We start from the raw sequence: 26,901 nt of genomic DNA, 5'->3' as shown, positions 1-26,901 counted from the left end.
TCCATGTACCTGTAAGTGGTTTTGCTGCTGCTTTTTGGACAAGCTGAAGATTTGGTTAGTCCTTCAAATAGAGCATTGGAATTATCTAACCTACTATACGTGAAAGAATGGACCATTTTCTCAGATTCAGATAAGAATTTTACAATGGTAAATAGACTAATTCTTATATAGCGCTTTTCTACTCTCCCGGGGCACTCAAAGCACTTTATACAAAATGCCACATTCACACAAGCATTTTCTTCTATGCTTTTGAGTACTTTCTAACTTACATTCACTGGATGCATCACAGAGCAACTTGGGGTTAGTATCTTAGGATATTTTCCATGCAGACTGGGGGAGTCAGGGATCGAACCACCAACCTTCCGATCAGCAAATGACCTGCTCTGAAACAAGGTTCCATACTTGCTCACTGTGTTTTAGAGAAATTGTTGATAATATAAACAGATTTTCCTATCTCTGGCTTTTTGGACCAAAGACAAGTATTTATGTCTTGTTTCTGTTTAGTTATAAAAAGTCTTGAGACATCCAGAAGTTAACAGATTTTAGATCAGAGCAAAGTGATAAGTACAACTGTGTATCATCTGCATAAGAATGGTATGATATATTATGATTCTTTATGACAGGTGGAAGCATGCAACAGTTACACAGTAAAGGACCCTGGGCTGACCCTTGCGGAACCCCTGATTGAATTTGTATTTGTGCAGATATACAAATTAAGCCAACTGAGTCATGAAGCCTTTAATTTGAATGTCATGATACTGTCAACAGCGTTAAAAGCAGCAGTGAGATCAAAAGGAACTAAAACTGAAACCACTGCTGATCCTCAAGTCACTGATGATTTGAGGGACTAGAAAGAGAGAGCAGATTTCTCCTGTTTTGGCTTCCTGTTAAATCCAGAATTCAAAATCCTGCTCCTCACATACAAGGTCTTAAATAATCAGGCCCCATCTTATCTTAATGACCTTGTAGTACCATATCACCCTATTAGAGCACTTCGCTCTCGCTCTGCAGGCCTACTTGTTGTTCCTAGAGTATTTAAAAGTAGAATGGGAGGCAGAGCCTTCAGTTTTCAGGCCCCTCTTCTGTGGAACCAGCTTCCAGTTTGGATTCAGGAGACAGACACTATCTCTACTTTTAAGATTAGGCTTCAAACTTTCCTTTTTGCTAAAGCATATAGTTAGGGCTGGACCAGGTGACTGTCCCGATTCGCGATGTGGAGAACCAAAACAAAATACCAGAGGCCCAGGATGATGCAATCAAACAGATGAGTTTATTGAACACACACGTGGGAAGATGCACACTGCAAAACATCAGATGTACACTGTAAAAAAATATTCCGTAGAAAAACAGAGAATGTCCTGGTAATTTTCTGCCAGTACATTCTGTTTTTTTACGGAGGTTTGACGGACCTTTCTGTAAATGATAAAACGGAAAATTCTGTAGATTTACAGTATACTCTCTGTACTATTTACGGACATTTCCTTCAGCTATAAAACAGAAAATTCCGTTTATTCACAGTATATTTTCTGTATCATTAACTGATATTTTCCGTTAATAGAAAAATTGAAATTTCTGTTTATATTACTATTTCCAAGCACTTCTTTTCACTGTAACTCATTAAATATAGTTCTTTATATCCTTAAACGTACATTTCTATGCAATTACAACCTAGTACACCATGTACTCAAAAATTCATAAATTAAAACTTAAATTAATTTGTGCTTCGTACACAACAACATTGGTACAATTAATGTTAAATATTCTTTTATTCTCCTTAACTCAAACACTATACTTAAATATAATGACAGCATCCATCTTGTCATAAAACTACTAAACAGCTGATACATGAACAAAATAACTCACAAGCTTTCAAATTTGAGCATTTTTATTTCCTTGAAATCAGGTTGCCCTCATGTAAATGTGTTTATTTACATTCATTCAAGTGGCTACCAAGTGTTTTCTTCAAACAGGACACCTGACAAACAAAAAATGTCATATTTAACGACATGTTCACATTTAATAATATCCAGAGTACCTTTTAGTTAGAATCACTGCCTTGTGGTAGTTTTGCCTCAGCCAAATGGTTAAGGTGTGGTTTACATCCATCTCTGTCCACTTATGATACAGTATACACATGTAGTCAGTTATAGCCAAACACCTTTGATTACTGAATTGCATTCACTTCATTAATGAAGTGAATGTAATTCACATTTGTGTGAACATTTGTCTGAGATTAACTCTTTGGGCTCTTTACCTTACAATATAACATACTTGAGTCAAAATTTGTTGACTGTTTAAGTGGTGCCACATGAATACAACTGAACAGATCTAAAGAAGATGTTCCTGAACTTTGGGTTTATTCGAACAGGACTGATGGATAACCACAGGACTTTTCCCCATATGATAACTACAACACATAATAAATTAAGACAGATTACTGTCCCAAACTTAAAGATAAAAGTGTATTTACTGGACTTGTTTTGTCAGTGAGGAGCAAAGTACAATTAGAAGTGCTTGTTCTGATGACAAGTTAAACTGTAAACAGCAGCATAGTGAATAAGGATCTGTGTCCACGAATCCTCAGCAGTGACAACACTTAAACATCATAGTTCAAAATCCTTAATGCACACCTTTTTCTCCACGGTGTTCAAATTCTCTAAGCTGGTTAAGTAGAGGGAAAAGTCTGACATATTTCATGACCATTAAATGTTAGACAAGGCTCTGAAAACGAGGTTACAGTTACAAACAAAAACCTCTGCTTGTGCGCACAGACCCTAAATCACAACAAATAAGACAATAGTAAGACAAATTACTACAAAGTCTTGTTACCGCTCTTCATATAACAGTGTGACAAAGTCCTGAATGCAGCCTGCATGTTAGTACATCAAGGTCCATCTGAGCTTTAAGTAAAATACACTCAGCTTTTCCTTGGATTTTAAGAGTTGCTCAGTTCATACAGGAACTGCAGCAGTCGGAGTTAACGTGTCGCTGTGTTGCTCCTCCGTGTCAGCCATTGAGACTAGTCGCAATTTATTCTGAGGAAAAAAAGAGAAACAAGACATTTTTAAAAAGTTTGTATTTTTATAATTTTTTTTTACCTAGAGCATAAACAACATAAACAAAAAAAGGATTAGGGCTGTGCGATATGACGATATATATCAGATTACGATATAAAAATGTCTATCGTTTCATATTATACACTATTCTTTGTTTTGTGGTGTTGCAAAATAAACTGTTTACGGCAATATTTTTTTCATGGTTTTGATGGTCACTGTAGTTGCTATATTATTTCTTAAAGTTCTCTCCTTCTCTTATACTTAAAATAACCACACTATGGACGGACAAGTGACTGTTTTTACGCGTACTTTCGTTACCAACAATGAGGATAAAACCATCGTGTGGCTCCGCCGTCCGCTTGTTTATTTTCCACATAAACCTTTCACAATAAAGCTCAAGTTTCTGTTGAGACTTTTCAAACTAAACTGAAATGATATACATTATTCTCAAACATAAAATTTCAGAATATGCATCAAACAAATGACCTCAAATAAAAACATCAAGTAACTATAAATGGCGCTTACAGTCACCACGCAGATGAAGGCACAGAGAATACCAGCATGGCCAGCAAGGATGAGGCAGAACCAGAAGGACCAGTCAAAAGAAATCGAGGACCTTATTGTTAAATGAGGGGCTACCTCTGTAGCATGGACATGGTTTGGTTATGAAAAGTCTGACACGCCCCAGAAAACTGTACTATGCAAATTATGCCACAAACTGGTCCCCACCACCACTCGAACACGACAAACCTCTTTAACTACCTACACAAGAATCACATGAAAGAGTTTCGAGAGAGTTTACGAATGAAAAGCAAAAAAAGAGTCGTCAGGTGCTCAAAATAATCCTTAGACTCAAACGTTAGAACAGGCTTTTCCTTGCAGCACGCAGTCTAATAAATACTCAGAAAGAAAATGGCGGCCATTTAAACTCATGTCTAAAAATGTATAGTTTCATGCATCGGTCAAAACACTCGACTCCAGGTACACGACGCCCAACTGAAAACATTTCACATAAGTCGAGTTGCCCGAGAATCACAGAATTTACAGAAAATGCACTATTTTGTGATATATATCGTTATCAGGAGAGATACGTCTTATATTGGGATATGAGACTTTGGTCATATCACGCAGCCCTACAAAGGATTATAATTCACGTAGAGTTGCATACACATAACACCATTCTGTTGCAACCAAAGCAGTTTATAATTAAAGTAACATACATACCTTGAAAAACTAAATCAACCACAACATTAAACTCACCTTGTGTTTGTAGAGAAGGTGATCAGGGTTTTTCTTCATTTCCTGAGACCAGCTGCTCTGGATCATCACCAGCTTGTATCTTCATCTTTTTTTTCACTCGGGGAAGTCTTTCCTTTTCTTGGCCATTGCTCTGCACTGGAAAACCAAAGTGTGTGATCAAAGGTGAAATAAGGGATATTTTGCCACTGCAGGACTTAAAGTGCTTCAAGTAGTGATAGCTGTTGATCCATTTCTCAAATAATCTGTAAGGATCTGGATTTTTAAGAAAGATACAAATATCTCTGCTTATATTTGGCTAAAAGCTTGATATAGACAAGGCATATAGAGCCCCTGCACACCAGCACTGCGCTTACATTATAGTTCAATCAAGAAATAGTTATTATTGATTTATTATTGAATTTTTTTAGTAATAATTTTTAGTATTTAATCACATTAGCACAGTGGGGTGACAAAAATATTCCACATACAAGAAATGCTGCTCAGCATTTCATAAATTACATTTTCAACAAATGTTGGAGTAAAAACACAGTTACAGGGGAAATGTGTCTGTCTGTAAATATTAACTAAACATTTCTATGTGCTACAAAATAGAAATACTGTAATTGTAAATGTGCTGAGGTGAAACTATACTTTCAATAATTTTACCACTACAGTCTGTTAACCACCGAAATAATCTATGCTGGTCAGCTAGCTAAAAGTCTTTACTTTAGCAGCCCAAATCAGAGGCTAACATTAGCATTTGCTAGCGTCAGCCAGGAAGGTCTGAGGCTTAAACTAGGGTTAGTGTAACTTTGCCTGAAACCCTTTAAAGTGTACAGTAGAGCCAACTGTAAAACACAGGTATTGATACAGTACTTATTAGAGTCCTAGAATAATTTCTAGAACCATGAAGTTCTCACTTTCCCAGTTATCCACATCGCTGACTTTCGCTAATTAGCTAGTTAGCAGTCACAGCTGTGTAATACCCAGAGAGACACAGACAGCTAACTATAATATTTATGAAAACTGGTTCAGCCACTGAAGGGCAAAACTGGTGGTATCACAGTAAAAATTATTTTAACATTAATTAAAATAAAGCTTAAGTCATGTTAAACCTAAATAACAATTATTTTAAAAAATGAGTCAGCAAAATATTCCTGACTTGTCTGGAGACAGCCGAAACCAGTTAACAAATAAATTAACAATTCTTTCTAAATAAAAACACGGAGTCTTTTGAAAAACATTATTTTAATAAAACGAAACATGAGTTTTAATACTTACCACAGAAATTTGAAGGCAGTTTCTCCAACTTCAGAATCCAAAATCCAGATGAAGCCTGAAAGAAGCCTAATGGCTGCTCTTGCGCTTACTTTTCCCTCCTTTTCAGGTTCTTTTTCCCACAATGCATTGCAGTAGTTGAGAAATACAGAAAAATACCTGTAAATGACTAATACGGAAAATTCCTTCACGTTTATACAGTAGATTGTACTGTATTTTTACGGATTTTTTTTACAGTGTAGATCTTCGCCCAAAAATACACTTCAGATTGCTTTTATAATGTCAGGGTTGGTTAACGCCCCTTCGCGGATTGTACAAGAACTTAAATTGTATTTTAAGAACATAATTTGCATGTTTTATAGACAATGAGCAATTTTAAGAGATAAATGCAGACACTGAAGTTACCCTCTCTAGCATCTTCTCCAAATATGGCGATGGATTCAGGCTCTGACGTTTCCCATGGACTGGTCCTCCTTTTTGGCCCATCTTCTGTCACCTGTTACTAAGCAAACTCAGATGCAACAAGAAGCCGGATACACTCAAGCCTGTTTCTAGATTAGAATCAGAATCAGAATCAGAATACTTTATTGATCCCTGGGGGAAATATGGATTGTTTGTGTTTTGTAGGCGTGTATGCAGTTTTAACCTTCTGTAGCTCCAAGTCACTTACACAATAGATTGTCTGGATATCGCGCCAAACAAAGCTTACAACCTCCAATTAATTGACCGAGCTCCAACTCTTTAATAAGCACAAAATGCAATGTGTATAAAATGGTCTTAGCTGTACCTGTAATAAAAAGGTTAATGTAATGCCAACAGCTTCAATAAATATATTAATGAAATGATAATTACTTTGATTAATGCAATGATAATGACTTATTGCAAAGTTACTTAATGCAATGGTAATAATGATGAATATGAGGAGTAGCAGTAAAATATTTTCCTTATTCCACATGACCCTTAATCCTCCCTTAGTTATGCTGCAATAGACGTAGGCTGCCGGGGATTCCCATGATGCACTGGGTGTTTCTTCTTTACTCACTATGTGTTAACAGACCTCTCTGCATTGAATTATATCTCAATCAATCAATCAGTCTTTATTTATAAAGCACTTTTCATACAGAAAATGTAGCACAAAGTGCTTTACATGCTTAAAAGCAGCCCACCCCACCCTCCAACTCACTCCCCACACTCTCATTAACATAAATGATGTGAATACACACATACCCCCCCCCCCCCCCACACACACACACACACACGCGCACACTTAAAGAGTAAAAATTGGGCTGGGCTCGCATAAGCCAAGTGAGGAAACACTATAACAGGGAGCCGTCTGCACCGGGAGCCGGTCACAGACTGCAGCCTCCAGGCTGGGCACACAGCAGGAGGGAGGCCAAGGAGCCCCCCAGCCAGGCTGAGAGGACCCCCAGAGACCCAGCAGCCACGGTCGATCACAGCCCCGGTGCAGAGAGCGCCCTCCGAGGAAACACTGGAGATATGACACAATAGGATATATACAGGGTAAAATGATAAAATAAATAAGAACAGGATACAATATAAATATAAATAGAGTAAGAAGATTAAAAAATGAATAAGAATAAAATCAATAAATATTAGGTAAAGCCTAAATTAATAATAGAATAACAGGATAGAATAAATAAGCATAAAATAAATAAACGCTAAGTAAAAGCTAAATTAAAAAGGTGGTCTTGAGCCTGTTCTTAAAAACATCTGTTATTAACCTCTGTCTCTCTTCGACGGCATGTCTTTATCCTGTTTTCCTTCTCTCACCCCAACCGGTCGCAGGAGATGGTCGTCCGCAGTGATGCGGACGCTGCACCGGTCCGTCGTGGTGAAGAGGGAGCTGAGTGTAAAAGCGAAGCTCTCAATTTACCGGTCGATCTACGTCCCTACCCTCACCTATGGCCATGAGCTGTGGGTAGTGACCGAAAGAACGAGATCGCGGATACAAGCGGCAGAAATGAGCTCCCTCTGAAGGGCGGCTGGCCTCTCCCTTAGAGATAGGGTGAGAAGTTCGGCCATCCGGGAGGGGCTCAGAGTAGAGCAGCTGCTGCTTCACATCGAAAGGAGGCAGCTGAGGTGGTTCGGGCATCTGACAAGGATGCCTCCTGGGTGAGGTGTTCCAGGCATGTGGTCATCCATCCGTCCTGTTCTAATAAACCCAAATTTCAGGAACATCTTCTTTAGATCTGTTCAGTTTTAGCACCACTTAAACAGTCAACAAATTTTGACTCAAGTATGTTATATTGCAAGGTAAAGACCCCAAAGAGTTAATCTCAGACAAGCATTCACACAAATGTGAATTACATTCACTTCATTAATGAAGTGAATGCAATTCAGTAATCAAAGGTGTTTAGCTACAACTGACTACACGTGTATAGTGTATCATAAGTGGACAGTAATGGATGTAAACCACACCTTAACCATTTCGCTGACTCAAAACAACCCCAAGGCAGTGATTCTAACTAAAAGGTACTCAGGATATTATTAAAAGTGACCATATCGTTAAATATGACATTTGTTTGTCAGATGTCCTGTTTGAAGAAAACACTTGGTAGCCACTTGAATGAATTTAAATAAACACATTTACATGAGGGCAACCTGATTAGGATATAATGAAGGATATAAAGGATATAAAGAAGTTTATTAAATGAGTTACAGTGAAAAGAAGTGCTTGGAAATAGTAATATAAACAGAAATGTAAAATTTTCTATTAAAGGAAATGTCCGTAAATAGTACAGTGAGTATACTGTAAATCTACAGAATTTTCATTTTATCATTTACAGAAAAGTCCAGCAAACTTCCACAAAAAACCCCCCAGAAAATGTCACAGGTTGCCGGGGCAAGCCGTGTGTCAATTATAAGGACCCAAGATGCGGCAGCTCTATGCATAGGGCAGTGAAAACCATATGGGCTATATTCTTTTCTGAAGTGACATTATCTAAGCTGCCCAGCAAACACACTAAGGGGGAAGTTGGAATGTTACATTTCAGACACTTCGATAAGTCTTCACATATCTCGCGCCAAAACTTCTGAACTGGTGGACAGAACCAAAGAGCGTGGATGTAATTGTCCGGTGAATTGGTTTGGCAGTGTGAGCAGTTGTTGGTAGACGTGAAGCCCATCTTGAACATCTGATGACCTGTATAGTGCACTCTATGTAATATTTTGTATTGAATTAATTGAAGACTGGGATTTCTAATTAGATGAAAGGTTTTTAAGCAAATCTGAGACCAGAAGTTTAGGTCTAAGTTAACTGATAAATCCGCTTCCCATTTTGCAATAGGAAGTGATATTGATTCATCTGTTTTAGAAAGCATTCTGTATATTTTGGATAGTAATTCGGGGGTTTTAAGAGTAAGAAATTGAACCACACTTGGTGGTGTTTGTAGTTCAACTTGACCCGGTTTAAATTTCTTTTTTACTATGGATTTAATTTGTTGATATTCTAAAAATCTTTTCTTGTGGATCCCATATTGTGTAACTAGTCTGTCAAATGGAATAAATTCTGTTCCTTCTAGTATATGTTCTATATATTTGATTCCTTTACCACTCCAATCTGAAAAGTTTATCATATTATTGTTTTGTAATATGTCAGGGTTGTTCCAGATAGGTGTACGTTTGCATGGGATTAATGAAGACGCCGTCAATTTTAGAAACTCCCACCATGCTGTCAGAGAAGAGCTGATGTTGATGCTTTTGAAGCATTCGTGTCGTTGGATGTTTGAGCTGATAAATGGTAGGTCTGAGATCTCTAGATTATTGCAAAGTGCTTGTTCTACATCTAGCCAAGGTTCATCTAAGAGGGTGTGTTTTAGCCATCCTGAGATAAACTGAAGCCTGTTGGCTAAGAAGTAGTGCTGAAAGTTAGGCAGTTCTAGTCCTCCTTTATCCTTGGTCTTTTGTAGTGTTTTTAAGCTTATACGTGGGGGGTTATCTTTCCAAAGGAATTTGGACATACATGAATCTAGAGATCTGAACCAATCTTGTGGCGGTTCAGTTGGGATCATTGAGAATAAATAATTTATTTTTGGTAAGACCATCATTTTTTTTTTTTTTTTAAATATTTTTATTACTTTTGCAACAACATACAAAGGTAGTTTCCAATAATATGCTGTTGTAATAGAAACCCTTTTCCCCCACCCTCACCTCCCATTCTGCTCTCTTCTGAACAAAAAAAGAAAAGAAAAAAGGAACAAGCTCACATGAAATATATATACAATTGTACCATATGTGACATTTATACATAATTCAAAAGAAAAAAAAAAGAAAGAAGAAAATATAATCAATAGGAATAAACAATAAAAATAGCATGCACAATGCTAACAATTTCCTCCTACTCCACTCTCCTACATAAGTTGTTCTATATTTACTACTTTTAAAATTTTTTTAAATGGCTTCCAAATTTCATCAAAATATATTAACTTATTTTTCAGAAAGTACGTAATCCTTTCCATTTCCATACACTGTGTCAAGGAGTTTATCCAAGCGCCAATAGCAGGAGGAACTGATGTTTTCCAATTTATTGCAATCATATGTTTTGCCTGTAATGTACAGTAATCCATAAACTTAATTTGATAGGTTGTTAATTTAATATTTTTAGGATACACTTGTAGTAGCATCATTTCTACATCTAAAGTGATCTTTTTATTTAAAATTTGGTTTATTTTGTTCATCACCTCCGGCCAAAAGGCACAAACAATTCTACATTCCCATATACAATGAAAAAATGTTCCACGGGCTTCTCCACATTTAAAACATGTATCTGGTATTCTATTATTATATATATTAATGAAATGACAAGTGAAAAAGCAGCTGTTAATTTATTGAGATTAAAGCAACAATTCTATGACCAAAGCGAAAAACCCAGCAAACTCCTGGCATGGCGTATAAAAAAGATGGAATCTGAAAAGGCAATTACAAAATTAGAAAATTCAAATGGTAATACTATAGTAGACCCATTAGAGATAAATAATGCATTTAAAAGATTTTACGAAACGCTATATAACTCTGAACTCAATAATGTAACTAGAATGCAATCTTTATTTCTAGATAAACTTGAAATACCAAAAATTTCAGAAAAAGACAAAGTAAATGTTGATAGGCAAATTAGTATATATGAAATTATAGATGCAATAAACTCCTTAAATGCTGGCAAAACAGCTGGTCCAGATGGATTGCCAATTGACCTTTACAAATATTTTATAGATAAATTAGCACAGCCCCTCTTAGATATGTATATAGAATGTTTAAGGAATCATTAAGGAAGTCCCTGATAATACTGCTTCCTAAACCTGGAAAACTAAATAATAAGTGTGAAAATATGCGCCCTATAAGCTTAATCAATACAGACACTAAAATTATTTGTAAAATTTTTGCTAAAAGATTAGAAAGTATTCTTCCAGTTATTATAGGGGATGATCAAAATGGATTTGTTAAACATAGACAGGGTTTTCATAACCTAAGACGAGTTTTAAACATTCTTCATAATCAAAGTGAGCAGGACGATACAGCCATTCTCTCGCTTGACGCGGAGAAGGCTTTTGATAGAATTGAACGGTCATATCTTTTTGATGTCATTGTTAGATTTGGGTTTGGAAACGTATTTCTGCATTGGATCAAGCTATTACATTGTCATTCTGTGGCTCAGGTTAAGACAAATGAGATAATCTCTGAACAATTTGATATTAAAAGAGGGTGCCCGCAGGGTTCACCTTTATCTCCACTCTTATTTCTTTTAGCTATTGAACCTCTGGCAATAGCTGTTAGAAACAGCGGACAAATACAAGGTGTTAGGATTGGTAGAAAGGAACATAGAATTGCTTTATTTGCTGATGATATTATAATATTTTTAAAGCAATTAAAAAATTCTGTGCCCGCTGTAAAGGATTTATTAGATCAGTTTGGGGTTTTCTCAGGGTATAAAGTTAATGTAACAAAATCATCATTAATGTTACTTAATCAAGGGTACATTCAAAATGTAAATCAGAATGTATCTGGCTTTACTGTTAACTCAGAATTCATCTACAGTGGGGCAAAAAAGTATTTAGTCAGCCACCGATTGTGCAAGTTCCCCCACTTAAAATGATGACAGAGGTCAGTAATTTGCACCAGAGGTACACTTCAACTGTGAGAGACAGAATGTGAAAAAAATAATCCATGAATTCACATGGTAGGATTTGTAAAGAATTTATTCGTAAATTAAGGTGGAAAATAAGTATTTGGTCACCTCAAACAAGGAAAATCTCTGGCTCTCACAGACCTGTAACGTCTTCTGTAAGACGCTTTTCTGTCCCCCACTCGTTACCTGTATGAATGGCACCTGTTTGAACTCATCATCTGTATAAAAGACACCTGTCCACAGCCTCAAACAGTCAGACTCCAAACTCCGCCATGGCCAAGACCAAAGAGCTTTCGAAGGACACCAAGAAAAGTATTGTAGACCTGCACCAGACTGGGAAGAGTGAATCTACAATAGGCAAGCAGCTTGGAGTGAAAAATCAACTGTGGGAGCAATCATCAGAAAATGGAAGACATACAAGACCACTGATAATCTCCCTCGATCTGGGGCTCCACGCAAGATCTCATCCCGTGGGGTCAAAATGATCATGAGAACGGTGAGCAAAGATCCCAGAACCACACGGGGGGACCTGGTGAATGACCTGCAGAGAGCTGGGACCAAAGTAACAAAGGTCACCATCAGTAACACACTACAACGGCAGGGAATCAAATCCCGCAGTGCCAGACGTGTTCCGCTGCTGAAGCCAGTGCATGTCCAGGCCCGTCTGAAGTTTGCCAGAGAGCACATGGATGATACAGCAGAGGATTGGGAGAATGTCATGTGGTCAGATGAAACCAAAGTAGAACTTTTTGGTATAAACTCAACTCGTCGTGTTTGGAGGAAGAAGAATACTGAGTTGCATCCCAAGAACACCATACCTACTGTGAAGCATGGGGGTGGAAACATCATGCTATGGGGCTGTTTTTCTGCCAAGGGGACAGGACGACTGATCCGTGTTAAGGACAGAATGAATGGGGCCATGTATCGTGAGATTTTGAGCCAAAACCTCCTTCCATCAGTGAGAACTTTGAAGATGAAACGAGGCTGGGTCTTCCAACATGACAATGATCCAAAACACAGCGCCTGGGCAACAAAGGAGTGGCTCCGTAAGAAGCATTTGAAAGTCCTGGAGTGGCCTAGCCAGTCTCCAGACCTCAACCCCATAGAAAATCTGTGGTGGGAGTTGAAAGTCCGTGTTGCTCGGCGACAGCCCCAAAACATCACTGCTCTCGAGAAGATCTGCATGGAGGAATGGGCCAAAATACCAGCTACTGTGTGTGCAAACCTGGTAAAGACCTATAGTAAACGTTTGACCTGTGTTATTGCCAACAAAGGTTATGTTACAAAGTATTGAGTTGTATTTTTGTTATTGACCAAATACTTATTTTCCACCCTGATTTACCAATAAATTCTTTACAAATCCTACCATGTGGATTCATGGATTTTTTTTTCACATTCTGTCTCTCACAGTTGAAGTGTACCTCTGGTGCAAATTACTGACCTCTGTCATCATTTTAGGTGGGGGAACTTGCACAATCGGTGGCTGACTAAATACTTTTTTGCCCCACTGTATCTAGGTATTAAAATAGTTCCTTCATTAAAAGATGTGGTGGTACTTAACTATAATATAATACTACAGGAAATTTCCAAAGATTTGGAGTGTTGGATAAGTCTACCACTATCTATTATTGGAAGGATAAGCGTTATTAAAATGAATGTATTACCTAAACTGTTGTATATGTTTCAAAATGTCCCACTGGCTCCTCCTGCTGGATTATTTACTAAATTAACATCACTAATCAGAGAGTTTATCTGGAACAAAAAGCAGCCTCGTATTCGTTTGTCTTTGTTGTACCTTCCATTTGATACAGGGGGGTTGAAATGCCCCAACTTTTACTGGTACTATTTGGCTATTCAATTAAGGACAATAAGATTTTATTTTTCATCCCAAAATACCCCGTCATGGGTGGGGATGGAAGCAATTGCTCTTAAAATGCCATTAAATTTGTACTTATATTCTGCGAAATCCAAACAGTTAAAGAAAGAAACAAATAATCCTATAGTTCAAAACATGATTGAAGTCTGGTTTACAATAAAAGAAATGATGAATATTAAGAACAATCTCTCTCAGTTTAGCCCCATCTGGGGAAATGCCTTATTTGTACCAGGAAAGTTGGATGCAGGGTTTCAGGATTGGGCAGTAAAAGGTGTTAAGAAAGTGGGTGATCTGTTTTGTGATGGAGTAATGGTCTCATTTGAGGATTTAGTCTCAAAATTTCAAATCCCCCAAAAACACTTTTTTAAGTATTTACAAATTAGAAGTTTTATTTCATCTATGCAAAATAAATCCCTTAATTTTCCCCAATTAAGTAAGCTAGAGGAGTTTATGGTGAAAAAAGGTGGTAATAAAGGCTTAATTTCAACATTTTATAATTGGATTGTCTCTGCCTCTTCAGAAACATCAGTTTCTAAGTTGGAAGCTTGGAGAAAGGACCTAAATATCAATATTTCTGAGGAGACATGGAAGTTAATTTGCTTAAAAGCACAAAAACAATCGATTAATAGTAACTTAAAATTATTACAATACAATTGGATCATGCAAACATATGTAACACCGGTGAAACTGAATAAATATAATAAAAGACCATCATTTTTATAGCGCCAACCCTTCCCATGAGTGATATGGGTAGACATTTCCACCTAGCCAGATCATCTTCTACCTTCTTTAAAAGTGGGATATGGTTTAATTTAGTTAGATCTGCAAGCTTGGGAGAAACATTAACACCTAAATATTTTATACTTCCCGATTGCAGTGGTGTAGAAGAGGAATTATGGAGGGAGCAATTAATCGGTATTACTGTAGATTTTGACCAGTTAATTGAGTAATCTGATATTCTTGCAAAAGAGTTTATCAATTCAATCACCCCAGAGATATTGGTTTGTGAATTTTGGCGAAAGAGTAACACATCATCCGCATAAAGGCTGGTTTTCACTACCCTATGCATAGCCAAGAAAACTGTCCTCATGAACTGGAAAAATAAAAACAATCTTAATTCTAACCAATATAGAAATTATCTATTAGATTACATTAGTCTTGATACAGCCTCTGCCACCACATCAGATCAATTGCTCTGGGCTCCTTTGATCAGCTCCATCACCTAGTGGGGGTGGGGGGGTCATAGTTTGGTCCCGTCTTCACTGTTGTGATTGGTGTGGGGGTAGGGACAGGCTTAGGGCGTCGGGGGGTTCCCCGGAGGCATCTTCCTTGGGGGGCTCAACCCGGGGTAGCGGTCATGTCCGGTTAGGGGCTCTGTTGGCTCTCAGGTGACTGTTTCCTCGTGGTTGCGTGCAGCGGGGCTAGGGGAGGGTCTGTGCTGACAGACGTGGGTTACTGACCTGGTAGCCTGGCTACCCCTGGGTGGGTCTGGGATGGGCGTGAGGTTCTGGGGGCGCTCCGTCTCTGGGCTGGGGCCTGGCGCAGGTTGCCACCGGTGCGTCGAGCCACCTGGGGGGGCTCTTCAACTGGTGGGGGAGATTGACACATCTTGCAGGAGCTTTCCTCTCTTCAGGAACTCTCTCTGCAGGAGGGGGAGATACAGGAGAGGTGGAGGAAGATCTCAGCCTGGGCGTCTATTGTCTTATGTAGTCTGGAAGATGAGTGGATGCAGTTTTCTCTGTGGTGGGGTTGGGTGGACTGTCCTGGGCTCTGTGGGGCCGGGAGGCGCTGCTGCACTGGGCCCCGGTCTGGATGGGCCTGGGCCCCCTTTCCCTGGCGGGTCGCGGAGTATGGGAGTGCCTACTGGGGTCAGCGGGGGAGCTGGCCCCAGGGAGGGGTCACTTGCCTCTCCCTTCCTTCCCTCCCCATCTCCAGCTGCCTCCCTCTTCCCGCTCCACCACAACCACCCACACATGCAGGGCCTTGGAGTAGGGGTATGTCACCAGGGTGCAGAGGAGGCTACCCCCCCTCTGTCCCCTTCTGGCTGCCTCTGCCTCAATTTTATCTCACAACTTAGACATTCACATTACTCACACTCTCATTACACATACATATAGGATCTTGGGGTGGGCACGATACACGGAGTCCAAATTACCATCAGGGTGTACACCTCACCCCTGGCGTCGTTGCCCACCTCTCAATTTTAAATACACGTAGACATTGAGGGCTAGCAGGAGGGACTATGCGCTTACCTGCTGCTCTCTGGCAGGTAGCTCCATGCCCTCCTGGGTTTTAAATGCACCTTAGAACACACATGCATCAACACTACAATGAGCGGGTGGAGGGAGGTTTGGAGTCTTCTCTCACCCCCGTTCTCTGTGGCCTGCTGGAGCGGGGGGGCTAGGAGGAGTTGGCCGTCCGACTGCGGTCTGGAGTGTGGGGCCTCCCTGCTGCTGCGGAGTCGGGGCGGTCTGCCTCTCCCCACCGCAGGGAAAAGGGTAACACCACCTGGGTCTGGGTGCAGTTCCCCCCTCCAGGGGCAAGGGTACCTAGACCCGGTTCGTAGAGTACGCTTGGGGGGTGTGATTGTGTGTACAGCGTCTCTTTATGTCTGTCTCCACATCGGTTGAGTGTGGAGTAAGTGCATATGAAAGCATCAGGGTGGGAATGGATGTTTGTGTCTGTGTGTGCCTGTACAGTGGGGCAAAAAAGTATTTAGTCAGCCACCGATTGTGCAAGTTCCCCCACTTAAAATGATGACAGAGGTCAGTAATTTGCACCAGAGGTACACTTCAACTGTGAGAGACAGAATGTGAAAAAAAAAATCCATGAATTCACATGGTAGGATTTGTAAAGAATTTATTCGTAAATTAGGGTGGAAAATAAGTATTTGGTCACCTCAAACAAGGAAAATCTCTGGCTCTCACAGACCTGTAACGTCTTCTGTAAGAAGCTTTACTGTCCCCCACTCGTTACCTGTATGAATGGCACCTGTTTGAACTCATCATCTGTATAAAAGACACCTGTCCACAGCCTCAAACAGTCAGACTCCAAACTCCGCCATGGCCAAGACCAAAGAGCTTTCGAAGGACACCAGGAAATGTATTGTAGACCTGCACCAGACTGGGAAGAGTGAATCTACAATAGGCAAGCAGCTTGGTGTGAAAAAATCAACTGTGGGAGCAATCATCAGAAAATGGAAGACATACAAGACTACTGATAATCTCCCTCGATCTGGGGCTCCACGCAAGATCTCATCCCGTGGGGTCAAAATGATCATGAGAACGGTGAGCAAAGATCCCAGAACCACACGGGGGGACCTGGTGAATGTCCTGCAGAGAGCTGGGACCAAAGTAACAAAGGTCACCATCAGTAACACACTACAACGGCAGGGAATCAAATCCCGCAGTGCCAGACGTGTTCCGCTGCTGAAGCCAGTGCATGTCCAGGCCCGTCTGAAGTTTGCCAGAGAGCACATGGATGATACAGCAGAGGATTGGGAGAATGTCATGTTGTCAGATGAAACCAAAGTAGAACTTTTTGGTATAAACTCAACTCGTGGTGTTTGGAGGAAGAAGAATACTGAGTTGCATCCCAAGAACACCATACCTACTGTGAAGCATGGGGGTGGAAACATCATGCTATGGGGCTGTTTTTCTCCCAAGGGGACAGGACGACTGATCCGTGTTAAGGACAGAATGAATGGGGCCATGTATCGTGAGATTTTGAGCCAAAACCTCCTTCCATCAGTGAGAACTTTGAAGATGAAACGAGGCTGGGTCTTCCAACATGACAATGATCCAAAACACACCGCCCGGGCAACAAAGGAGTGGCTCCGTAAGAAGCATTTGAAAGTCCTGGAGTGGCCTAGCCAGTCTCCAGACCTCAACCCCATAGGAAATCTGTGGTGGGAGTTGAAAGTCCGTGTTGCTCGGCGACAGCCCCAAAACATCACTGCTCTCGAGAAGATCTGCATGGAGGAATGGGCCAAAATACCAGCTACTGTGTGTGCAAACCTGGTAAAGACCTATAGTAAACGTTTGACCTGTGTTATTGCCAACAAAGGTTATGTTACAAAGTATTGAGTTGTATTTTTGTTATTGACCAAATACTTATTTTCCACCCTGATTTACCAATAAATTCTTTACAAATCCTACCATGTGGATTCATGGATTTTTTTTTCACATTCTGTCTCTCACAGTTGAAGTGTACCTCTGGTGCAAATTACTGACCTCTGTCATCATTTTAGGTGGGGGAACTTGCACAATCGGTGGCTGACTAAATACTTTTTTGCCCCACTGTATGTCTGTGTCTATATGTCAGGTTGGGTATCAGACGCCACCTCTCTGGGGACATCTCAGGCCCTCCAAGGTATGGAGGGCTATCTCCACCCACCACCACTTCCCCTGCCAATGGCGGACTCCCTCAGACATCGGTGCGTTGGTGGTTCTTTGTGCCTGGGGATGGGCGTCCAGGTACACGCCGGCTCACTCCTTGGCGGCCGCCACTTCGGCGGTGGGGTGCCCCCGGCCTCTCAGCCTGGGGCTCGGTCACTCAGGCACAGCTGGCTGCCGGCGGAGCTCACGGGCGCGTCACTGCAACCCCCCCTGGCTTCTGCTCCGCGGCTGCTGAGTGAGCCCTCATCTGGGACTCTCCTCAGCTCTTTCTGGGACAGTGGCGCGGCTTCCCCTCTGTGGGTCTTCCTTGGTCTCTTGTGTTCTGGGGGCCTCTGGATGTCTGGAGTCTTGATCTCCTCCATACCTGATTCATGCCCTGGAGGACGGGGCTGTGGCCCCCCCCACACCCTCTAGCAGATCATTACATGAAGGAACCTTTTAAAAACAAGCGCGTCCATGCTCACAGGTGTGCACACGGGTGATCACACCCACAAACTACACCCTTTTTGGCTCCTACCTCAAAGCACACTGTGTTCTGTTGATCTTATGTGCTGCACAATAATGTTTAATATTTAGTATTTACTGTCATATTCCCATATATCATTGTGATGTTGTTTATTCTATTACTCTCGTTCTCTTCTGCTTGTTTTCTTTTTTCTTTCTCAACAGGTGATCCAGGTGATCGATAGATGCATTTTTTTTCCTGCCCATTCTGTTGGTTTTTGCTTTTTTGCCCTTCTCCCCCGTCCCTCTTCTCAGCTCTTTCTCTTTCTTTCTCCCCTTCTTTCCCCCAGTGAAGTCTGTCCCGTATTCAGTAAGTTAAAATAAAATAAACAATAAAAGGTGAATCAAATGGACCATTACGGCAAGGCTGGGATGGTCAATTTGGTAAAGTAAATGGCCTGTATTTATATAGCGCTTTACTAGTCCCTAAGGACCCCAAAGCGCTTTACATATCCAGTCATCCACCCATTCACACACTGGTGATGGCAAGCTACATTGTAGCCACAGCCACCCTGGGGCGCACTGACAGAGGCGAGGCTGCCGGACACTGGCGCCACCGGGCCCTCTGACCACCACCAGTAGGCAACGGGTGAAGTGTCTTGCCCAAGGACACAACGACCGAGACTGTCCAAGCCGGGGCTCGAACCGGCAACCTTCCGATTACAAGGCGAACTCCCAACTCTTGAGCCACGATCGCCCCGAGTAAAGTAAATCCGTTGGGCATCTTTCTTTGCCTTTAGACAATAATTCTGATGCAAAAGAGCCAAACGGGACAGGCAGAAAAGAAAAAAGAAAAAAAAAATGCGGCAGCTCTGGTGCAAGTGACTTTATTAATCAAATGTGAGTACAACAGAAAAGGCAAGGGTGAGCATGAAACTAAGAAAACCTAAACTGGGAAAAACTAACCAGAAACAGAGCTGCAGGGAGTCACATGGAAATACACAGAATGACAGACGGCAATTACGCAGACAAACCATCAACTAACAGATAGTGATGTGACGTTCTGTATCGAGGCTTCGAAGCGTGTGTCGAGTAATGGAGGGGGCGTTTCCGCGAAGCGCGTATCGAGGCTTGCTTCATTTATGGGAGGAGCTGAAAATGATGACGTCCGAAGCCTCGCTGCCCGGCTGTACCACGTGACTGGTTCAGGAAGTGGTTCGAACTGTGCCGCGAGCTATGACAGCGATATACACCCCTCAGACTCCATTCAAAATGTGGGTGTTTGATGGAGAGTTGCTGTTAGTGAGAGTTTGGAGACCGTTTGGAGGTTTAGGAGAGTGAGGAGAGAAAGTCAGGAGAGAATGGAGCCAGCTACGAAGAGGAGGATGTCCTCCCCTGTGTGGGAACATTTTGAGCTTATATCTCCCAACAAGGTATGTAAATTTCCACAGAAGATGTATTTTCATAATACTGATGGTGCAATAAAACTTATGTTAAGCTGTCTGTACTTTTGTACAAGGTGAAGTGTTTGCTATGTGCCAGGGAGCTGGGATATAACAACAACACCTCATCCATGCTTAGGCACTACAGAGCTTTGCATGAGAATAAGGGGAACACCGATTGTGGAGCAAGACCAGGTGAGCCATCAAATGCCAGGATAATATAGCATGCAGTAATGTTACTAAATGATATAACAATATTATACAATGCAATAAGTTATGTGTGTGATATTTATATCTGTGCTTTGTCTTTATTGTCTTTCCTCAGGAGAACAATCTCAAATAGATGAAGACCTGGTCAGCATGGTGATTGAGGACTCCCAGCCATTTAGCATTATGGAGGACAAAGGATTTAAAAGATTTGTTAAATCATTAAATCCTAGCTATGTTCTCCCCACTAAAAAGGTCATAAAAGCAGTGAAAATTTAGTTTTTACAGAATAAAATGTGAACAGGCAGGACTGAGGCTCAAAGCCTCAGTGTGTAGCTGTCCATACCTCAACGTTACAAAAGCACAACCACTGTCCACACCCCAACCACACCTCACCTCACGGTAAATGATCATTTCCATTTTAAACATTTCCAAATGATCATTTTCCATACTGCCAGTATAAATATACACAGTATACTGCATCACTACAATATACATGTTTTACACACTCCTTTTGTTGTTGACATTTACAGGCTGTGTGCAAAAGGCCACACTCTTCAAATTCATGCCAACTACTATTTTTACGTCCAGTAGGTGTCCTACTAGAGCAAATGAAGCTTCAAGAAGCTTTGCACTGGAGTGAACCACTTGGATGAAACGCTTCAGTGCTTCATGAAGCTTCATCTGCCCATCACTACTAACAGAGGCAAACACAAGGCTTAAATACACAAGGCTTAAATACACAGAGGGATAACGAGGGAATGAGACACAGAAGGAGGGCACAGCTGAGGGTAATCAGACATGATGGGACAGGGGAAAGGTAACCTGAACACGCTGAGATTAGACACGGACCTTCAAAATAAAACAGGAAACACCGACTGAACACAACCCACACAAACTTAACACAGACTGGGGCACACAGAACAAAGGAACATGAAATGTGAAAAAGGAGCACAAAAACCCAGAATAATAATAAACTTAAACATAAACACAGAGTCACAGCCTCCGGACCATGACAGAAAATGTACTGGCAGAAAATTACCATGACATTTTCTGTTTTTCGACTGAATTTTTTTTACAGTGTACAGACATATTAATTCACATTGATTTAGACCATTTAAATCCTTTATTCAACACAATGAATAACTTAGTAATTTGTTTTAAACAAACAACTTTCATTCCAAATAATTATTTTTAACTTTTGTCACTAGACTGCCTCATTAGTCTGCACCACTTAAAACAGAAACTTAAAACAGGCTTAAAATAAAATGAACTACGTCCCGTTGTTGTTGTTGTTGATGTGTGTAGGCCAGGGGTGCCGAACTCCAGGCCTTGAGGGCTGATGTCCTGCAGGTTTTAGATCTCACCCTGGGTCAACACACCTGAATCAAATGATTAGTTCATTACCAGGCCTCTGGAGAACTTCAAGACGTATTGAGGAGGTCATTTAGCCATTTAATCAGCTGTGATGGATCAAGTACACATCTAAAACCTGCAGGACACCGGCCCTCGAGGCCTGGAGTTCGACACCTATGGTGTAGGCTGTAGCTGAAAAGCTGCAGCTGTGTAAGTTGACAGCTGCAATAAAGAAGTGCACTGTTAAGTGCAAACACGTGGTCAGGTCGGCACCACTGTAAACGATGCACGACAGACCTGACCACATGTTCGCACTTTTCAGTACACTTCTTTATTGCAGCTGTCGACTTACGCACGCAGCTGCAGCTTTTCAGTGGATACGCATATTATAAACATAACTGCCATGAATTTCTTAGTTCCGCTGTAAAAGTGATTCCAATGTTAAACATTAGTTCCGCATGGCTTTTCTGTCAGGTAACTTGTGCCCCACCTGTCAGAACTCTGCGCCCCACTTTCAGAACCACTGGTCTAGACTGAAATGATTGCACAGCCCCCTGAAAGGGCCCTCTTTGTCCAAAACCCGAGAGGTACAACCCTTTCTAAAAGCTCTAACACCATCAAGAGCCCATCAAAAGACTTCTCCTGGAAAAGCCTCTTGGAAGTAAGAGTAAGTTTTGATTTTAAATGTCTGTGTGACATATTTGTTCTTTGGAGTTATTTGTTATTTTGCAAATCTCTTTATGTTCAGGAGAGTTAAACAGATGTGCTTTTTCTTTAATGTTTATTACCACACTAAATGAATTTCAATCTTTTGACAGTGAAAGACCATGGCTATGATAAATGTAAATAATATCAAAGCAATATCTCTAAATGTAAATGAGATACCTAACCCAATTAAGAGAAGTAAGATTCTAAGTAAAATGAATAAGGAAAACACAAATAGTGCTACTACTGCAGTCGAATTTCAGCTCTGTTGAAAACAAGAAACTTTTAGACTCATCCTCCAAATCTGGTCATAGTTAAGGAGTAACCATGCTGTCTGCATTAATGCGGCGTTAATGTGGCCTAAATGCGTTAGCGCGGTCATCACAATTAATGCGATTAATATTTTTAATGCGCTCAACCCATCTGGAGCGCATAATGGAGAAATTTTGGACAAACTGCCCGAAATGCGTTGACAGAGACAGTTCAGGGATTTTGAGTCAGTCTGCGCTCCAGATGAGTTAATTGTTAATCGCTTTAGTCATTATGATGGCGTTAACGCGTTAACGCAGAGTAATCCTTACACGGATTGATCAGCGTTAACTCATTAAAGATGAGGCCCATGTAGATTCTCCATTTTTGAAGGGGACAGTTCAGCTAGTTCAAAAAGTCTCTCCTCAGAACTAAAGTTCACATGATCAGTATTTAAATGGACAATTTGTATGTCCTCATATCCTCTTGGGGCTTTTCTTCTCTGTTTCGTTTCCCTTTTTTTCCTATGCTTTTTACTTTCAGTTCCACTCTGGTTAGGGTTAGGTTTGAGCACTAGAAACTACTTTGTTACATTTTTTTGTAGATTTTGGAAAAGGTTGTGGTTTAGTTTAAAACAAATACCTTCACAACAGTATCTGTCCTCAATGACTAATAAGAACTTGGAATCCCTTCACTAATCCCATAACCCAACGCATTAGGGCACTGATGCCAAACAGCATTTTGGGCATAAATGAGTTATGCCTGCAAATTTGACAAAACTGAACTAATTAATAACTGACAGTAGACTTTAAGCTTCGTTAACGTTAAGTGTAATGTTTGTACTTGTGACGTGTTCGCTCGCTCTGCGGTAGAGTATCACTTCCTGTTCCTGCTCAAGCACAGTGGTGTTTCTGAGTAGCTTATCTGCTTAGCAATTTAATTAAAAACCTTTAAATACATTGTTTTTTTATTTATTTATTTATTTATTTATTTATTTTTTTTAGAAAGAGGGGCAATACATATTAATGAACATTTTAACAAATGTAAATATGCTAGATTATAGCCTTGGGCTAATTTCCATCTGCAGACCCTCTGGCAGGTTGGTGTTAAACACAAATTAGTAAAAACATACAGAGACACTATTTACCACTTACATCACCACGGACTGCCATTTGGCTTTTTCTACCTTTAAAACCCGGAGAGCAGCCAAATGGCTTTTAGCTAAGCTTTAGCTTCAGCCAAGTGGAAGCTAAATTGGCTAGTCATTCATATGTATATTAGGTTGTTAGCTGGGAATTCTGGAGGGAGGGGAGTGGGGGTGTGTGATTGAGGGCGTGGGGGAGCTGCTAAAAGCTGTGCACTCCCTTTTGTGTTTCATCTTGATGCATTCTCAATCATCCAGGGAAATAAATCTCCAAAAGTCACCAACTTGGAGTGTTTCAGTTTGCCATCTTAGGGAGAAATCAACACACATGGGTGTATGTCCTTTGTTGCTGAGATTTATTGATAAAAACAGTACAAAAAATCAACCATTTGTACACATTTTTACAAATAATTATAAAAAGTGAGTGAGTACATTTCAACATTTTCAGCAATCACTCACAATCCTGGCACTGCCATGGTATCTGTAGTCTGCATTTACCACATGTGTATCTGTTGCAGTGAACACATCGCACAGTGGCATGATTGTTCTTGCAATTGTGTTTGACCTGACACATGGCTCTTTTTCCAGGGCTCGGTGTGGAGGGTTGTGTCAAAGGCAACTGTTCTTTTCTTGCCTTCTTCGCAGCTACATGAGAGTGAGCTAACTCCCTTGCAAGCTCCACCAGGAAGTCCACCCGTCTTTCCTTCGTCCCGGAGCATGCTTGATACAGCACATGTGCATTCAGTGCTGCCATGTCAATCATGTTATAAAACAGGGCAACTGGCCAGCGCCGTGTTCCTCTGCGGACAGTGTACTCCCGAACCATCTGGTCCATCACATCCACGCCACACTTTGTTTTGTTGTAAAGGGTGACAGTGTTTGGCTTCCTTTTGGTAGTGTTATCAGTCTGAACCACGCCGTGCATGCTGCTAAGAATATAGACTGTCTTCTTCCGTTTGGCCGCATACGCCGTCAGCGTGGCAGCAGAGGTTGAAAACACCTAAGAAATAAGATAAATTGTTATTTCCATAGCACTTTTACACACAATGAAACACATAAACATAGAACCACAAAAGACCTGCAACATACCTGAGTGGTGAATTCATTGCGATCTGTCTGTCTAGTGGATTGAGGAATTTCCCTGCGAATCTTGTTGACTGTGCCGAGGATGGTGGTTTTCCGTCTAAGAAGTTTTTGCGCAAGTGAAAGCGATGTGAAAAAATTGTCCGTGGTAACATTTCTGCCCTTGTCTAGGAATGGTTCCATCAGCCTCATTACTACATTTTCAGAAAGTCTCTCCCCAGTGGGACGACTGGGGTCCTTGCCAAGATATGGGAAGACATTGCAAATGTACTTGGATTTTAGGTCGCAAGCCATCCAAAACTTGATCCCAAACTTGTCAGGTTTACTTGCAATATACTGCAGGAAACTGCACCGAGTCTTTGATGGGAAAAGCTGTTCATCAACGGTGATATGTAGACCAGGGTTGTAGCACGTGATGCAGTTGGTGACAAATGATCCCCACAAACTGGAAATTGCAGCGAACTTATCAGTCTTTGCTCGATCACTGCGGGTGGACTTGTCATCAAAGCGTAGGTGTTGCATGATTTCTTGGAAGCGGTTTCGTGCCATAGTTCCAATTATCTGTGGGTTTCCCAGGTTTGCTGACCAGCAGTCATTTAGAGATGGAACCCTGGTAACCCCCCGCAAGATGACAATTGCAATAAATGCCATTAGTTCAGGGAGGTCCATGAACCAATGAACATGCTCCGTTTGCTGTGCATGTTGAACAGTCCATTCTTGAATGCTATGAAGCATGTCAAAAGTGATGAAACACAGGAAGCTCCGAAGGCGACTCGTGATATTTCTCCTGGCCTTAGCCGTTGGCTCTCCATCTGCAGCGTACGCTTCTATTGGGGTGAAAGGGAGACAGGTCCCCACCTGTTCTTCACGCCACACTGTGCCATCTTTCGCTGTCTCAGTCCCCAAACAAGCTCTCTTTTTAGGTGCAGAAGCAGTCTCCTCATCTGCAGTGTGAACAAATTCAAATTGTGAGCAATGGGAAGGTCCAGTATCTCCTCCTCTGTATCAGAATAATGTCTGAAATATCTTACTTACAAACTACATCCACTTACTTATTTGAAATTAAATAGGAAATAACATGAAATGCAACTAACCGGAAGACTGATCAGACAGCTCTGAGTCCGAATCCGGCTGAACTTGTAGGTCTTCTCCATCCGAGTCACAAGGGTCGACTTCCCTCAGGATCATTTCCAAGGCCTGCTGAGTGGTGAGTCTTCTCTGCATTTTCTTTCCTTGGAGAGGAGGTCCGTACACCACAGAATTCTTCAGGGCAATGAAGGATTAGGCTAAGTGCAGTGAGATTGTATCATATATATAGGGCTTGGCTTCCTGATCAATGCTCCACTACCAAAAGGAAGCCAAGCCCTGTCACCCTTTACAACAAAACAAGGTGTGATCACATTGATGCCACAATGGACGACTGATCAATGCTCCACTACCAAAAGGAAGCCAAGCCCTGCCACCCTTTACAACAAAACAAGGTGTGATCACATTGATGCCACAATGGACGACTGATCAATGCTCCACTACCAAAAGGAAGCCTAGCCCTGTCACCCATTACAACAAAACAAGGTGTGATCACATTGATGCCACAATGGACGACTGATCAATGCTCCACTACCAAAAGGAAGCCAAGCCCTGTCACCCTTTACAACAAAACAAGGTGTGATCACAGGGCTTGGCTTCCTTTTGGTAGTGGACAATTGATCAGGAAGCCAAGCCAAGGTAAATGCAGACTACAGATACCATGGCAGTGCCAGGATTGTGAGTGATTGCTGAAAATGTTGAAATGTACTCACTCACTTTTTATAATTATTTGTAAAAATGTGTACAAATGGTTGATTTTTTGTACTGTTTTTATCAATAAATCTCAGCAACAAAGGACATACACCCATGTGTGTTGATTTCTCCCTAAGACGGCAAACTGAAACACTCCAAGTTGGTGACTTTTGGAGATTTATTTCCCTGGATGATTGAGAATGCATCAAGATGAAACACAAAAGGGAGTTCACAGCTTTTAGCAGCTCCCCCACCCCCTCATCCACACACCCCCACTCCCCTCCCTCCAGAATTCCCAGGTAACAACCCAATTTACATATGAATGACTAGCCAATTTAGCTTCCACTTGGCTGAAGCTAAAGCTTAGCTAAAAGCCTACCAGCCATTTGGCTGGTGGCGGGTTTTAAAGGTAGAAAGGTAGAAGCCTGGGACTCCTAGTGTTACAGGTCATGTGACAAGGACAAAAACAGTGATCACATTATACTAGAACAAACAATGACAAGG

The 26,901-nt window shown here is 41.1% G+C and overlaps 1 protein-coding gene and 1 long non-coding RNA gene across 2 annotated transcripts in view; both read right to left on the bottom strand.

Annotated features, from left to right (window-relative positions):
- Positions 1 to 26,901, bottom strand: part of LOC308396731 (uncharacterized protein) — a 525,219-nt gene that overhangs the window by 307,362 nt on the left and 190,956 nt on the right. The gene's annotated exons all lie outside the window — the stretch shown is intronic.
- On the bottom strand, positions 2,676 to 5,727 carry LOC308396882. The gene is made up of 3 exons (XR_013971638.1): positions 5,577 to 5,727; positions 4,317 to 4,451; positions 2,676 to 3,035 (listed from the first exon to the last, which is right to left on the bottom strand). It is a non-coding gene; the product is annotated as an uncharacterized lncRNA (long non-coding RNA).

The sequence above is a fragment of the Rhamphochromis sp. 'chilingali' genome (assembly GCF_963969265.1).
Source record: "Rhamphochromis sp. 'chilingali' genome assembly, chromosome: 1".
NCBI classification, from domain to species: Eukaryota; Metazoa; Chordata; class Actinopteri; order Cichliformes; family Cichlidae; genus Rhamphochromis; species Rhamphochromis sp. 'chilingali'.
This window is presented reverse-complemented; position numbering and strand designations above follow the sequence as displayed.